The sequence below is a fragment of the Protopterus annectens genome, chromosome 5.part0 (genome assembly GCF_019279795.1).
Source record: "Protopterus annectens isolate FY-2018-M chromosome 5.part0, PAN1.0, whole genome shotgun sequence".
NCBI classification, from domain to species: domain Eukaryota; kingdom Metazoa; phylum Chordata; order Ceratodontiformes; family Protopteridae; genus Protopterus; species Protopterus annectens.
In genome coordinates, this window is record NC_056735.1 from 609,931,731 (window position 1) to 609,950,552 (window position 18,822).

An 18,822-nucleotide genomic window follows, 5' to 3' on the forward strand; every position below is an offset into this window, starting at 1 on the left:
AATGATTCTTTCCATAGTGTTGCAGACCAGGCTGGTTAAGCTTATGGGGCGGTAGTTACCAGGGTCTGTAGAGGTGCCTCCTTTGTGGAGAGGGACTACTGTTGCTGTATGCCAGTGTCCAGGTACATATGCTGCAGTAAGGCTACGGTTAAATAGCATTTTATGTACGGGTTTAGCTCCTCTTGGAGTTCACGTAGCACGCAACCTGCGATACTGTCGGGTCCCATTGATGCTGTGTTTATAGCTTTGCTGAGGGTGGTTCTCAGCTGGACATCTGAGATGACAGGGAGGTTACAGTCAGCTGGGATAAGTAATTCCTCATTTGGGGTGAGGGAGGGGAGAAATCTGCACTGAACCTGTCTGCCAGAATGTTGGCAATATCTGTGTGTTCAGTGTAGTTTTTGTCACTGTGAACTAACTCTGAACATATCTGAGGGTTTCCATCCAGGTGTCTAACATAGCAGAAGAAGGCCTTTTGGTTATCTGCAGTGTCCATAGCGATTTTCCTCTCAATTTTGGCCTTGCATGTTTGTATGAGAGAACGTAGCTTTCTACTAGTGCTGATCAGCGATGCCTTATCTTTATGGAATTCTGCTCTGTCGTGCAGTAGCTACCTTCTTTTGTTATACAATTTGTTCATGGCTGGGGTCCACCAGACAGGATGCCTGCCCTTGGTGGAGAGGGTCTTGGTTTTATTTAGGATTGCATGATCCATGCATTCTTGGAGATGTCCATAGAAAGCATTTGTGAAGGAGTCTGCATTGTGGGATGTGGTTTCCACTGGCCCAGTGGGCTTAAAGGATACCAACTCAGTTTTAAGAAGTGTAAAGTCGACATTTGAGAGGTTTCTCACTGTAGTCTTTTGTGTTGTGGGGGAGGTGGGATATGTATATCCAGGGTGATTAGTTTGTGGTCAGATGTGACTAGTGAGGGGTATACTTCCGGTGTGTAGCACATTGTCCCCATGTTTGTGATGATCAGGTCTAGTATATTATCTCCCCTTGTGGGAGAGGTGACTAGCTGTTCCATTGCATTTCACTTAGTGAATTCCGAGAACCTTTCGGCTAGGGTGTTTGGGCTAGAATAATGCAGCCAGTGTATGTTAAGGTAGTTGAAGTCTCCCAATATGATGGTGTGTGGTGGGACATCCATATCCTCCAATGTCTTCAGGAAGGCTGACTCTGGTTCCTGAGATTGGGAGGGTGGTCTGTAACATGCTACCAGTTGTATAGCAGGTTTGCCTATGGTTATTTGCACCTCGATGGTCTCTGATGCTTCATGTGTTGCCACTAACCTGGAGGTGTGGGTGTCATTCATGAATATGGACACTCCCCCTCCCTTTTTGTTTTGGCCCGAGTTTTGGGGCCAAAAAGCATGATATGAGGTATAGCCTGGTACCGCTGGTGTGCTCTCAGGAGCCTTGAACCAGGTTTCACTTACTGCACAGACATCGAGATTGATAGAATATGTACGTAAAGATATATGTAATACACACATACATATATAGATATATGTAGATATATATATATATACATATACAGACAGATCTGACAACAGCTATGTCTGTATATGACTATCTCTCTCTCTCTCTGTCCCACCCCTTCTCACTCTCCCTCTGTCTCTCTCTCTCTCCCCCTCTCTCCCCACATCTATATGTATATATGTATATATCTATATCTATATATACATATTATATATATATATATACACACAAACATATATATATATATATATATATATATATATATATATATATATATATATATATATATATATACATATATATATATATATATATATATATATATATATATATATATATATATATATACATACATATATATATATACTGAGTGAGGCACATGTGTGCAGATGTATTGCAGCAGGTGCCTGGTGACAAAGGCATGTAGTGAACTCCAGTGTGGATACTGGAGTACCATACCCCATTCCAAAACACTGACACCAGTAACCACCACATATGTGCATGCCTGCCCACCACTGCATGTGTCATGGGGGAACAGGGACAACAAGTGTACAATAGCCTCCCCATTGATATACACAGTAGCACACTAGTCCTGTACTACCTGTACATGGAATGTGTCAGCGGACATGGTGTGCCAGCTATGGACATGTAGGTCACTGTACCCCTCTACACCCCACAATGTCCTACATGGTATGTACCTCCCATGACAGCTACAGATATGGAGAAGGACACAGACATATGCAAGTAACTGTGTCAATGCACTCAAACACATTACCTATGCAGAGTGACTGAAAAGACCACAGAGCGCACACAGACTACCTACATAGAGGTTACCACTGCTGGATATACATAGTTCGGTCACACCCATGACAGTTGTCCAACAACCATGGTAACACCTCCAACATCCACAACACAAATTACCTATGTCTGTCGTCCTTGTCACTGCTGTATAGAGCACATGGTGGAGGTACAGGTCCCTACCCACAGATACGACATACCCTGGAGTAAACCACACAGAATTAAGAAGCAAGGCTCCCCATGAGTAGATGTCAGACATACCCCTGCTGAATGTTATGTAAATAGGTAATATGCCATATGAGTCACCCTGTGTAACTGTTTGTAAGGAGCAGGTACAATCATAACACATGTGTCACAAGGGGCAGGGTAGCATAACAATACGCTGCTGTAGGCCCAGGGCCATAAGCATACTACCTACCTAAGTCACAATGCACACCCATGAACATATTGCAAACCAAATATGTGAGGTGGAATGAGTGTGCCAGTGACTGGGTGCATGTTATGTACTGGTGTGATTGCTCACCATGACTGTCTGTCTGTCATGGTAGTGTGTGTTCTTGGTGTGAGGCCAGAGACAGATGCGTGAGGTATTGTGATCAACACATACTACATTGCCATATGTTGTGCTGTGTTACCTTGTATGTCACTGTGGTGTAGGTAGGGTTATGGCAAGTAAGGGTAGTGTGCATTACCAGTGAAATATGTAACGTGCATTGCATGCAGTGCATGGGTTGATAATGTTCCCCATACAGTACCTTGATACAAACCCCCAGTGTGAGGTTGTGCATTGGACCTGAACCAGTGTGCTGACTGCTGCAGTATACTAGTCTGTCGTATGGAGTGTGCCAGGTACTGTTGCACAGTTGTCGGATGAGCACTGATATCTGGTCATTTACATGTGTATCCCCCAATAGACAGACAGATGCTATATATGGTGGTTAAGTTATATCACTACAGTCGAGTATTATGTGTGCCATAGATTGCTGACAGATATTGCTGACATATTTTCCTTCTCCTTTTCAGGGCTATGGTTCACCAGCGAAACTCTGTGTACTCCACTGTGGAGGAAGAAGAGATACACCAGAGCCTGGTGCGGGATTTCGCAATACTCTTTTCCCACACCAGCAGGAGAGGGCTGCACTGTGGCAAGACCTGGTCCATCGGGTAAATGACATAGGTACACATAACCGGACATATGAGCAGGTACGCCATCACTGCAGTGATTTTATTAGAAATGTCTGTCAGCGTGCGTCGGATATCCACAGGCAGCACCTTGCCACAGGTGGTGGGGTGGCTAGACATCCCCCCCTCACCAGACTGGAGGGACTACTCATAAGTGTTGTGGCTCCAGCACAACAGCAACAGCAGCAGCATACACGTGTAATGATGGAGGCTGGAGCCACCCAGCAGCAGGACACGGAGCGTGCAGGTAACATGCCATGTGTATAGTTGACCATTCTGTACACTATTAGGTTATGCATGTGTGAGGTGTGTCCTCGGTTTGTAGCTGTAATCTTGGTAATTATTGTGCAAGAGTGATATTCTCAATATCAGCAGTAGACCAGTGGAAGCTAACTGTTGCACTACTGAACTGTATCATACTCACAGTATCAATGGCACAGTTGTGCCCACTGACAATAAATGTCTCATTTCTGCAGGTCCCTCTGGTTTAACAGCAAGGCAGCCTATCCATGCTGGTGAGTGTGTAATAACATTACCTTCAATACTCTTGATACTGATAGTAATAATAGGCTGATGCCGTAGTGCTATGTGTTTGCTTGCAGGTGTGTTTGTGTCTGTGTGTTGATATCTCATATACTGAGGAGTGTGCATGTGTGCATGTGCCCATTTGTGCATGTGTGCATGCGTCCATGTGCCCATGTGTCCATGTGTGCATGTGTGCATGTGTGCATGTGCGCATGTGTGCATGTGTGCATGTGCCCATGTGTGCATGTGTGCATGTGTGCATTTGCCCATGTGTGCATGTGTGCATGTGCCCATGTGTGCATGTGTGCATGTGCCCATGTGTGCATGTGTACATGTGCACATGTGTGCATGTGCCCATGTGTGCATGTGCCCATGTGTGCATGTGTGCATGTGTGCATGTGTGTATCAGTGGTGACGTGTACACATTGTAAACTGTGTTTCCTGTCTTTCTCCCACAGGTTCTGGTGCTGCTCTGGTGTTGTGCAGCAGGGAACCTGAATCAGCTGCTGTGGATAGTGATAGTGATGATACATGTGTAATGGCACAGGGAGGTGTGCCAGGGACCGTCATTGGTCAGCCAATTGACAGTACACAGCTGTCGACCCCATCAATGCGCACAGCTATCCTGCCAATACATCCTTTGTCACCAATGTCCCTAGCTGATGGACAGGATACAGTGGGCATTGACCAGGGTAATGTGGTATCGGTGGCACATGCATCCCCACACAGCAGCCATGGCCAGGGTCCTGACATGGTACCACACAGGCAGACGTCCAGGGGTTCTCGTGGGAGCATCCGTGGGGGTACCGCCCCTGTCAGACGTGCCCACAGAGGTCTTTCAACCTCAGCTATGTTTCGGGCTGTAATGCAGGCACAGTCACGTATGGAACGGTACAACAGACAAGGTCTGAGGGAGCTGAGAGCATGTCGCACAGCTATGAGTGACAGTATGCGTGATGTTGTGGCTGCCATGCGTAACTTCACTGAGGTCATTGACAGACGTTGGGGGGACACATTAGATCTGTTCCACAACTACATGTCCACAAGTCAGGGCAATGGTGGATGGATGAGGAGTCGACGTGGCCGTATGCCAGCAACAGCAGCAGTTGGCAGCCGTCATGGTCGACAACAGGCCTGCAGCTGCTCATATAGTGCCAGCAGCAGCCCCAGCAATGCTGGGTCTGTGCTGTCATCAGACCGCCCCAGGAGACCACGTGCACGTGGCTCTGGACAGTCTCAACAGGGACCTGTCTCCAGTCACCAACCACCTGCTTCTGATGACAGTACTCAGTCTGGCTTAGTACCTGATATGGTCTGTAGCACCCCTGACAGGCACAGGTACTGTGTCCATGGCCACAGACAGTGATCTGTATGACGTGGCAGGTACAGTCTGTGGCTGTCCACAAACACCTGTACATGGCAGCCATGAGGTGGGACTGTTTGCATGCATACACACATGCAAATTGATAACACCTAGGGCTACCGCATACACGCACACACTGCATCAACATTGCCCCATCTTGTACTGCTGTCCCTCACCAACACACAGACACACAGACATGTCAATTGGTTGTATCAGTGGCAGACTCAGGCATACCATGTACGCACCCTGTGCATATGATGAAACTGTGCCACCTCCTGCAATCTGTAACATCGGTGCAGGAACAGGTTAACATGGTGCTGATGCACAGGGTGACTACATAGAAGTGTTGTAATAGTATAATGTTGACAACAGTACAGTGTAATGATATCATTGTGGGTATATCCCAGCATGCCTGATGCAGTTACAGTATGAATGTCATTGTATTGTTTTGTACACCTATAGTAATTACCATAGTGTACTGTCTGCACATCTTTGCATACTGGTGGTGAGGCTGTCAAGAGATGGCCACCTACATAGGTAGCACAGGGGATACGAAAATGTACATATTGATACTCAATGATGGTCATGTCAACTGCGAGTTGCATGCTGTCCAAACTGGACTCTGCAATGAGGATGTTTGAGGATGTTGATATCTGTGCAGTAATACACAACAGGTTCAAGACTCACAAGAGCACACTAGCACTACAAGATCACACCTCATACCATGCATGACAGCACCAAAACACAGAAATAACTATGACAGGAGGGAGAAACTCCATACATGTTAAGGATACTGTGATGCCAGGACAGGTAGCATACATCATACTAAGTCTGGAACTGCTGAGTGAGGGCTCAGTGTCTGTTATTTGAAATGTCTATTATTACAGGTATGAACACTTGGGTATCAGGCCAGTTATTCAACATTACGAAGGTACATGGTCTATACACTTGTGGGGGGTGGGGCTGGACCCAGCCCGTCTGACCTGTGAATGTCTGGGTAGAGGCTTATAGTGCCTGCATATATGCACTGTTACCTACTGGAAGTCATACACCTTGTTTGTTGTAGCATAGTCTACATACAGGCCTGCTGACTGTAGCTTTGTTTGTATGCATGTTTGCTTGTTATGTTCCTGAAACACTGATTCCACCTGCAGTGCAGATTTACAGTGCCTCTGTGGATCCCTAGTGACATCTATATTGCTTACTGTACTGATGTCCATGTCCCACTTGACAGAACGTCACTGTTTGTCCTGTTTGCATGTAGGTTGCCTGTAACACATTGCATATGACTTACCTCGCATTTGCTCAAGACAGCATTCATATATGCCAGCACTAACAAATCAGGAGCACTACACTTTCACATACTCACCTTGAGTACCTTGTTCCCCATTGGCCCTATGTGTCGTTACTTAGTATGGGATTCACAATGCTATGGTAGCATGTGCAAAGGTCACCTGTCAATCTACTCTCTGGTCCAGTTGGTGAATCTTTGAGTAATGTGGCAATGTTACAGCTGCCTCATGTACACAGACAACCCTCCCACCTTCCCATACACTTACAACACATGTGAGAGATGCAACCACATAGCCAAACTGGGGGCTAAGCTCTCTTAACTCAGTACTGGCATACCCTGTCAGGTGGAGTGGGATACTACAGTGAATACAGTACCAGTCTAACATAGACCTGCCATGACCGCAATCCAAACACAGAAACACACAGGTACATTCTTGGACTCTCAGAATAGCATCCTGCCTGAGCAGCTGACACCTGCAAAGCAGACACACAAGCACACATTAAGCCAGAGCAGAGCACGTGCAACACATAGCTCACAAAGCCTGTGTGCCAAACAGTCACAGGCCATACGGCTTGACAACACACCTGCTACAGTTGTATGAGGTACCTCTATCATCAGGTACACTGAGGCCCTGCTCACCAGGCTGAACAAGGTGAAGGTCATGCTGAGATGCCCGTCGGGCACTATGATCCACCACATAACAGAAGCATACAGGTCACTCCAAGGCATGTAGCAATATGACTCAGTCATTGTCTGTGTCAGTGTCTATGACCTGTGACGCACCTCCCTGGACTACATGTTAGGGGACATAGAGGGGCTCTCTGAGCTTGTGGCACAGGCTGGTATGACCCTGACCTTGAGTAGCATCTTACCCTCACCAAGAATGTTGCCACAATATGTAGACATGATGATCAGTTTCTACAATTACCGTATCTTTCGGTGACATTCAAAGGGGATCCAATGCCTGTTAGCGTCGGATTACATGCTGGACAAGCCACTTTGCTTTGCTAGGGACAGCTTGCACCTGTCACCCATGGGCCGTTGTATATTGGCAGAGGCTGTTGCTACACACATAGTGCCTTTGTATACAAGGCTGACATTACATAGCCACCTACACAGGTATCACACGGGATAGGACACTAATAGTAATGCTACTCAACAGCAGCAGTGTAAACCTCAAGATGCATGCAGTGGAAACAGTCCTTAGCATGGGGTACAGCAATATCCATGCAGTAACAGACTCCAGGTGCAAGGCTCCCAGGTGCACACCATCACTGCCAGGTCATACCTCATACCATGCTTGTCGTCCCCTACACATGCACCAAACCAGAACAGGGGGGATGTATCCAAAGGCACCTCAGATACACACACCCCCAGGTTGGTGGCACAGCACAAAGCATCAGAGCCTATCCATGTGCAACTAACAGTGGGTTAGACTGCTTTCAGGTTCATAGCCTGGCACACACCACCCTCCCATACCCAGGAAACCCACTTGGCCTTCCTGACAACACTGGGAATATGACGGTCTCTGCAAACACCATTATATGGATGGACTGCAACTACCCAAACTTACAGTGTGAGCATTATTCTAGCTCCAAGACCCTATCTGAAGGGTTGTTAGCATTCATTTCCTGCATTGCTTTGGAACAACTTGTTATCACTCCCACAAGAGGTGACAACATGCTGCACCTGTTCATCACCAACATGTGGACTATATGCCCCAGACCAGTCGTGTATCCCTCGCTGGTGGGATGACACCATCTACAACTCACACTGTATATTCACATAACACATGCAGCCCCTGCACAGAACACCACAGTCATACAGTTGTCTAATGCATATTCCATGTATTCACATGAGGCAGGCTTTGGACATGGGAACTATAGAAGTTCACAGGTACATATGTGTAGGTGGCACACACATACATCATGTGTGCATTGACATTACTGATATAATGTATGTCGTGCAATATTGGGAACAACACCCCACACACATGGACAAATTGTGTGACAAACACACACATGGCGTTTGTAGGATACAAACCCCTACCTAACTATGTTATGTCACTTGTGAGAGACACAGTAGCAGAGTGTGCTATTTGCATTACTGGGAGGCTTGCTTCCTCCTGCTGTACTTATAGGGTGCTGACATCATCAGTGTTTAGACAGTGGAATATGCAGCATGTGTTGTGTTGTAATAGTTGCCAAAAGGGCCATTTCTCTTATACATTGAATTGCACACACACTACTCTCCTCACACAGTCACACACACACTGCGCACTTGCAGGATTCAAACCCCTACCTAACTATATTATGATACTTGTGAGAGATGCAGTAGCAGAGCATGCTATTTGCATTACTGGGAGGCTTGCTTTCTCCTGCTGTACTTATAGGGTGCTGACATCATCGGTTCTGATGAAGTGTATTTTTATACATGAAAGCGCTCAACAACTGTTTTTGGCTTGTTAAATAAAGAGCTTGTGCTTTTATTTAAATCAAGAGTGGATCGTGGAATTTACTGTGGTACCAGTGTGTTATTTTGTCGATTGTTGCCTCCACAGTGACATTTGGGAATCATCGGTGTTTAGACAGTGAAATATGCAGCATGTGCTGTGTTGTACTAGTTGCCAAAAGGAACATTTTGCTTACACGTGGAATTGCACGCACACACACACACTACTCCCCCACACACACTGAGCACTTGCAGGATTCAACCCCCTACCTAAATATGTTATGACACTTGTGAGAGATGCAGTAGCGGATCACGCTATTCAAATTACTGGGTATCATCTGTGCTCCTGACATATGTATAGTGTGCTGACATCGTTATGTATGAAGAGTTATGTACATCTGTTACTATCCATCAGTACAGGGGAGAGCATATCTATGCATTAACTTTGCACAGGCACAGTGGCCTACTGTACTGCAGAGGCAGACACCAAATACACTGTGGATAGCCTTCTGTATTCCCTAGGGACAACAGCCTAGTATTGCACTCTACGGCCATATGTTTACCTGTCAGATACAAGTATCTGTTGCTCATATACTGTTTGTGGGTCTTTATTGCCATAGCTTTCCCTATTTCTATGAACAACTTGTGTACTGTGGAAGATGTTTGCATATGAGTGGGATCCAGTACTTTACTTATGTCTCTGTTGTAATTTCACTGTGTGCACTGGGCAGATTTCTGTATTGTGGGAGGTTCATATGTTAACACATACAAATGCCAGATACGTGTGTGCAACTGCTGAACTGTGACATGGCAGATTTCTGTATTGTGGGAGGTTCATGTGTTAACACATACAAATGCCAGATACGTGTGTGCAACTGCTGAACTGTGACATGGCCTGAGTGTATGAGCATGCCCAGTTCACAGTTTCTATGGCTTCTTGACTGACATGTCTCATTTATCTAAGTGTGCGAGCATGCCCAGTGTGAACTTTCCTTATGTTGGGATCTGTGGTCCACCACATTTGTGTTTTTGTGTGGACGTCATCTATATTTCACATGTACAGTTGAGTGTTGGACATCAGGTTGTGTTCTTACTGCCCAACTGCTTTGTGTCTGAACCTAACAGGCATTATGCTGTGCCTGCAGGGTCACCATGGGATAGTTTGCATACAGTTGTCAACATCCTTTCCTACTGACCAAACAGTGTATTGTCATATAGTGTACTGGTGCAGTACTTTCACTGTGGTGGACAGTATCATCGGTTTCAGTCCTATCACTGCTTGTAATATTTATAGTGAGCACACCAGACTGGTTGAGGGCCAGTTGTGAAGATATGACCATGTTGCATTTTGTTCAGATATGGACAGCATAGTACATGATTGTCCGACATTGTTAATGTATTCCACAACTTGTGTGGACAGTGACAAACAATGGCCATGTGCCCTAGTCGATTTGTAATGCTAGTCAGAGAGTGTTTGTCCTTCAACACACATTTACTGTTGTTTGCCATGACATATGTCAAGGTTAGTGTGCTGTACCTCTGTCTACCCGTGACATAAAGGTGATATCCAGGGTATACCTACCATCTCCCATCCAGTCATCATGATTCCTCTGGATGACAGTCAATGAGGGACTCCCTGGATAACCTGTACTGGGAGTTTAGTCATGAGTGGAGTGAGCTTCTGGGTTATGGACCAATCGGTGCAGCATGTCCTGTTTATGTCTGTGCTGGGGTTCAGGCCTGTCAGCTGCATAGGTCACCAGCATTCAGATTTTACATGGTGCCAAATGTCCATTGATACCAGCTTGGTCATGGCTTTATACATCAGGCACAGTTCACCTCCAGCCAGGCGGTATAGCACTGTGTAGAGCTGCAGTTTGTTTAATCAGGTGACACATGGCATCTGTTACAGCTCTGCGATCCTCCTGGTGGGGTATTTGTGGGGTCTTTCCAGTTGATGCAGGTGTCTGCTAAGATACATCCCTGAAGGGCCATTGTACACAATTGTGAGGCTGCTGATGGGTGACTGGAGAGGCACATTGACCTACCCTGACCGAGCTGTGCTTACCTTCATGATTAGGTGGGTATATGGTATGTTTCTGTAACCACTACAGACACATTTCTCTCACATGCAGGATATCTATCACCTTGTGTCCCCAGGTCTCTTATTGCTCCTGATGTACTTACTGGGTTAACACCTATGTGGTAATTTCTGGCCATGTACTGTGTTTCCACAGGGGATGACTATACACTGTTCTACATTTAGCTTGTTGACATGGCTGTGGCACCACTTGTCTGTTTCTATGTGTGCCTTTTGTAGGTTGCTTGTGTCAGCTGGAGGGTCTGATATGGTGGGCAGTTTGTAGTCCTCTGCGAACCTGTTCAGACAGAGTCCTTCCATGTTGGCCTGTACCTATGTGACATGTATAGCATACAAGAGAGGTCCCAGAAACATGCCTTGTGGGATGCCAGTTGTACCTGGTTTGAAGTCTGACATGGCTGCAGCATGTCTGATCAGGTCAGTTCTGTCCTTGAGCTGGTTTGCATCCCATCTACTTTTATAGGGGTTTATAGTTAGGTTGGTGAGCTTATCTGTACTGACCAACTAGGATATTGTATGGAAGGGTTTAGCAAGGTCCAGATAGGCTGTGTGATCCACATTCCCCACATCAATGGCCTTGGTGCACATTTCACATGAGTCAGACATGTGTAAGGGGCAAGATCTGCCCTATGACAGCCACACTGGGTAGGGTCCAATGTCTGTAGGTACCCAATCTCGTTATTCCTGGGATCCATGATCATCCTCTCCATTACTTTGCCAACCTAGATAGTCAGAGTTGAGGGGTGATAGTTTGCAGTATCCATTCAGGCACCACCTTTGTGGTGACTGACCACTGTTGCTGTACACTGCTCTTTGGGTACATATCCTGTGGTAAGACTGATAGTGCGCAGTAGTGCTATTTGGTGTTCCATTCTTCTTACAGTACTTGTTGGACACAACCCAGGGCACCATCTGGTACCATTGATGCTGTGTGGTGTGCTTTGTAGATGCTGGCTGTTACCTCAGCATTTGCAATGTCAGGGGGCCAGCGCTCTGCTGAGATAGATATTTGGCAGTTAGGTGCTGGTGGGGAGTTTGCAAAGAATCTGTTAGGTAGGATGTTGGCAATATGTGCGGGTTTGGTGTATTGTTTGTGACATTAGAGTACTGCAGAGCATATCTGTGGATTATCACCATGGTTCCTACCATCAGGTAGGACAGCTGTGTGATAATCCTTTGTGTCCTGCACAGTTTGTATCGTCATAGGTTCATAGGTTCATACTAGGCTATCTGCCCTGGCCTTGTTTGAGCATGAACAGACTGTGTCTGAGTTTCGGCACCCCTTGCAATGCGCATATTATGCCCATGTAGGGTTTACTTTACTAGATGTGACACAGGGATGGCCCCATTGTACACCTACTATCTCCCATGCACTTCACCAGATTTCTCTTGTTGAGTATGAGTGTGGAGCTCAGCCTATCATGGACTGGGATTCTGTTCCAGAGTGTAAGGAGCCTCTAGGTTATGGATCTGTCCCTCCAGCACATCCTATTTATCTATGTGTGGAGGTTCAGATATCTCACTGTGGTGTCTCTGCTGGATTTGGGGTTTCTGCAGTGGAGCATGTCCATTTATTCTGGATTGGACATGGCCTTGTACATCAGGCATACATCACCTCTGACTGGGCAGTATGCTTGTGAATTGGGCTGTAGTTTCTTCAGCTAGGCTGCAGATGTCAAATGTTTGGACCCTTTATCCTGTTGGTGAGGTACATTTGCGGTCTTTCTAACTGCTGCAGGTGTAAGGTAAGGTACATCTGAACTGGGGCATTCTTGTCACGTATGGGCCTGATAAGGGAAGAGTATGGGGGCACAGTGACCTCTCTTGATCTACATGTGCATCCTTTCATATTAAGGTGGGCAATATAGCAGGTCTTCCTGGCCACCTTGGCAATGTGAGTGCCACATGATGGGTTACCGTCCACTTGTGTCCCTAGGTCCCTGATTACTTCTTCCATACATAATGGATTGCCACCTATGTCATACTTTGTGTGTGCCTTGTTTGGTATTTGTTGAGACATTCATACTCTGCAGTGTCTTCAGGAAGGCTGGCTGGGGTTCCTGGGCTTGTGAGTGTGGTCTGTTTTAGGCTGCATACAGGGACGTAGTTTGAGCCATTGTTACTTGCCCATGGATAGTCCATGCTGCTTCTTGCTGTGGTACCAACCTGGGGGTGTGGTTATCCTTGACAATTACTGATAGCCGCACTCCTATTGTAGTGTGTTCCATGTTTTGGAGCTGTAGAGCATGGTATGAGGCATAACCTGGTAGTATTAGGGTGCTCTTCTGGGCCTTGACCCAGGTTTCTGTTACAGAACAGATATTACCATTCTCCATGCTGTGGTGGGTTTGGTCTGCATGCACCTTGCAGGTTAGACTTCTGGCATTGGGTAGCATTACTTCCAGGTTGTTATCCCTTGTGCTACCTATGGTGGTGGGTTTGTGTTTCCAGCCTTACCTATTCAAGGCACAGTGGGGGTGACAACAGCCTTTGCCAGTATCCACACAGCCAGGTGTGCTGTGTGCGTGCCATCCCTAGCAGATGGGGCATCATGTCTTGCTCAGCATGTCATCCCAGGCTGTCAGCCATTTGTTCCCCCTTGTTAACAGCAAGACTTCAGCCAATTATTGTACTTGATCTTCTTGTCTTCATAGTGTGGCATCATGCATTGTGAGGATGAGATGTTCGGCAGGGTCTTCATGTTTGCAAATACTAGATGGTGTTACATTGCTTAACACATGGCAATCATGCCTCAGGTGGTGCTGCAGGGCTGCCTCTGTCGGATGCACATACTACACTCCCTGTACATGTTTGAGAGCAGGTTGTGTCATGTTAGGCATCCCTGTTACTATATGAGTGAGTCAGAGAGGGGTATCATTCCCAGGGTTTCTACTGAGCCAGTGTATGTGCTATGCGTTGCCTCTTTGCCAAGGCCAGGGCATACTGGGCACGCCTCCTTCTGCCTACTGGGGAAGGCTCAGGTTGTTCCTCCTCCAAGTCACGCTCTGCCTGTGATAGCCTTGGCAATGGTGGGGGGCTGTTTGTCCCGGCTGTATGCTGGTCCTGCTGCAGCTGTTTTCACAGAATCATATTATGTAGCATAGCACATACCATGGCAATTTGGGTACATGTAGTTGGTGAGTACTGCAAGGCTCCACCAGATGTGTCCAGGCACCGGAACCGTGACTTGAGCAGCCCAATCACGCACTCTATTACATTACGTGTTTGTGCGTGTGCCTCATTATGGCGTTCTTTTTCAGGTGTGTGTGCGTTTCTGATGGGTGTCATCAGCCACAGCTCCAGTGCACATCCAGCATCCCCCACTAGGTGACCATGTGGGATGTCCCCATTGGCAAATGTCTGGTACAGCTGCGTCAAATGCCAGATATGGGAATCATGGTAGCTCCCAGAACAGCCAGCACACACATTCATTATTATGCCCTGGGCATCACACACAACCTGGCAGTTGATGGAGGGGAAGCCCTTGCAATTAATGTAGGCCCTACCCTGCTCACCAGCTGGTGCTTTGATGCGTATGTGCGTGCAGTCTATTGCACCCACTACCTCAGTGTATTCCACTATTTGATGGAAGAGACGCATATTGCTGGCCAATACCTCACGGGAATTGGGGAAATATACATGCTCACCGACATGTGCTGACATAGCATCCAGGAACTGGTGCAGTACCCTGGAGGCTGATGCCTGTGATATCCCCATCATATCACTGGGATGGGTTCCCCTCTGTTGGTTCTGTGTGTGAGGCGTGGCCTGCACAGCTCAGCTATTTGTTGCAGGAGGTCTCTGTCCACTCTATAGTGCTCCACTATCTCCAGCTCATGTAACCCCTGGTAGGTGACCCTGGGACTGTACACTCTTCTCCGTCTCCTCACTGTGGGTTGTCTGACAGCATTTGCATTGTCACCACCCTCAGCAAGTCTCCTATGTCTCCTTATAACAGCTATGGCAGCCCCTAGCATGTTTGGTCTGAGTGCAGCTTTTTCAGTTTTCACTTCTGCAAGCTTACTCATGTCTTGCAGTGTCTCTTGAGAGAAACATACTGCAATGCTGTTTGCAGTGTTTTAAGTGCTGGGCTGGGCTAGTATTCTGCCTGTGTAATTGCCCGCTTCTAATTGTTTTCACCTGCTAGCTCTACCAGTATTCCCTGCTAGCTTCCTACTATTTCTTCTGCTTCCTTTTCCTTCTCTGTTTCCTCAGGGGGGAGCAGCGCGCATACCAGCGAAAACACGCTCACAGTGGCTGCCACACGCACACACACATGCTTACACAGACTGGCATCTGCTTATTTGGGTTAAAATGCTCGCACACCAGCGCAAACAGGTTTATAGATCTTTACACAGGTTCCTACATGCTTACTCTGCCTTACACAAGCGCACTCTGTCTTACTCGTGCCTCCCAGCATGCACACGCGTGCATGCACGCACAGCAAGAAACTTTGGTGTTGGCCACAGTATACACCTTCCATTTATTGCTTATCTGTTGACACTCCTCTTTTTATGTTGTGTGATTGACATCTTTCACACACCACTTTGCTCCAATGAGCTTGATTTCTTCCTGACATTCCCCACTATGATGTCACCTATCTCCTACTCTGTTACTCCCCCTTATCTAACTCTTACACTACACGGAATGTGCTCATTTGCTATGTGACAGTGTGATTCACTATCCTACCACTCATTTACATAGGATTGCCTACTAATGCTTAGTTACATGTCTTACACTCAGCTTCCCCCCTTAGCAACCACTAGACGGTGGCCATGTTGTTTTCGGTCTGCTAGTCCCTGCATTGCAAATCTATGCATTACATAAAACCCACATTTGTGGGTTTCAAACTTTATTTTTATGTCTTATTTAGCGCAGCCCATTTGCGCTGGGCAGCGCTGCGTTTAAACATCGCCGATCGCCGAAAAAAAAATATATATTTCATGTTTGCATCGGGTTACTGTGCCAATGGCCACATATTTGGCCATTGGCATGCTGCCTGCTACATATGCACACTTTATTTGGAGCTGTCATGGCTCCATTGTGTTATTTGCAGTAACATACTCAGTTATCAACTGAGTACATTTCTGCACCTAACACGACTCTTACACGGGCTGGTTTCAGCTTTGTGGATCGCTAATCTACCTCATTTGCATGCCTTTTGGCTGCAAGTGAGGTAATTAGCATATCCACACCCTGCCTGTGTAAGAGACGTTTTAGCTGGTCTCTTACATGGGATTTCAGGCTGTTCCTGGATCGCGATGGCTGCATGGAGTTTTACACGACTCTTAGACTCTGTGCAAGCCATCGTGAATCCTGCCCAATGACATACATTTGAGATTAACACTTGTTTCACACTTCATTTCCTTCAGAAAATGCATGCAATGAAAACATTATTATTATAGCAGCTTTCTAAGTGAATAAGAGCAATATTTAAAATTTGACCCTATTTTTTGGGCCTTTGTCCCACATTATTTTTGGCTTTGTCCAGATTTCTTGCACTAAGAGCCATACTAAGTGCTGCTAGAGGATTGGTGGTGTGGCACTCCATGCACATGATAGCACACTATTTGATGTTTGTTGGTGATGCGGCACTCCGTGCACATGATAGCACATTATTTGATATTCATTAATGACTCTATACGTAATATAGACCCTCAAAAGAAAGGAAAAGAGCAGAATATGCCAATGAAAGGATGATAAGCTGAATTACATATAAATTGACCAATTCAACATGGTGGAGCTATTCAAGAAGCTATAAAATAATCATGTACAGTCAGTGCTCACTTTTGCCCTTAACTCCAAAACCCTTTGGAATACAGGCACAATTACACTTAGAAAAAAATGTTAGGAGTTGCTGCTGTTATTATTATGCTTTATACACTGCAGGCTTTAAATCAAGATGCTACTATTGCCAGTCCTTGGGCAAAATGAAGAAAGGTGTTTAAATACCCTTTGACTTATCATGGACTTATCATGGCTACATGACACAGAAATTGCAGTGTGAACAGGGTTGACAGGGAAACACTAGGGAACTATGTAACCACTTCCTCCCTCACCTCAGGCCCCAGGGAAATCATGGAGAATAAATCCCAGTAAAAACAAAGTTATGTATAGAATTACATATACTAGCTACTGGCACTTTCCAGAGACCCACAGGGAGGATAAATTTTGGGTGTCACAGGTATCAGGCTCTAGAATATCACATCAGTTTTTAAATGTGATGCTACAACATGCAAGGGATCACATCTGTTTTCCATGCACCCCACTGGTGGGAGCAAGAACCATACAGGAATTGTATGCAATAGCACTCTACCCTGAAGTGTTTAGGCCATAGATTGCAAGCACACATAGAAATAAGAACCTCACACAGTTAACAGGGTAGAAGGTAAATCAACAGCACTTTATAAACCGTCAGGTTATCTGTAATGCCCAAGGGGATCATCTACAATGTCTATGCTGGTAACCCAGGCAGTTTTCATGACTCACACATATGCACACCTGCAAGATATGTACAAGGTTTTCTAGTGGTGACTTTCCACAAAGATATCCAGTGGGAGATGCAGATTATGCACAAGAGCCCTGGCTCATAACACAAAAGAGAAACTCACACAAGCCCACTGAGCAAGGATACAATGAGGCCCATGATCAGATTAGGAATATCATAAAATGTGTGTTTGGATTGCGCAAATCAAGGTTCCAGTATCTAAGCATCTCAGGAGGTGCTCTGCAGTATTATGCAGCACCTCTGCCCAGATACTCACAGTCTTTGCCATGTTACACAATATAGTTGTCAGAAAACAACTTCAACAAAGACAGTAAGAGGAAGGACCACAGGAAGGACTAGCAGGAGCAGATACAGATGATGTGTCTGAGGGAGAACCACCAGCTTTAGATGGTGCTGGCAGACAGAGGTGTGCACAGTATGTCCTGGTTCTAACCAAGAAGCAAATGATACACACTCACTACCTAGGTCAAAGTCTAAGATAACTCACTTACAAATATGAAAATTGCTGCTTGTCAAATTCGACAACCATTACATAACCACGTAATGGCAGTTTTCTGATAGCATCAGACAGGGACAACAACAAAGGATATGATTTGTACCTGTAGTAATGACAAGGTAAGTGTGGAACCTGTTAGGGAAAAAACATATATATATATAAATATATATATATATATATATATATATATATATATATATATATATATATATATATATATATATATAAATATATATATATATATATATATATATATATATATATATATATATATATATATATATATATATACATATATATATATAATATAAATATATATACATATATATATATATATATACATATATATATATATATAATATAAATATATATATATATATATATATATATATATATATATATAAAACTGAGTACTCTGATATGGAAATATGCATATGACCCTAAGTGGAGCATTTGTCTGAATTTTACACTTATGACAGTAATACCTTACTGATGTTTCCAATATGCAGCCATGTATTCTACCCAATACTATGCATCAAGCATTTCACTTGATCACTGTCTATACATCATGAAATAGGTCTATTATTCCATAATTTACACAATATAGCAATAAGCAAGACT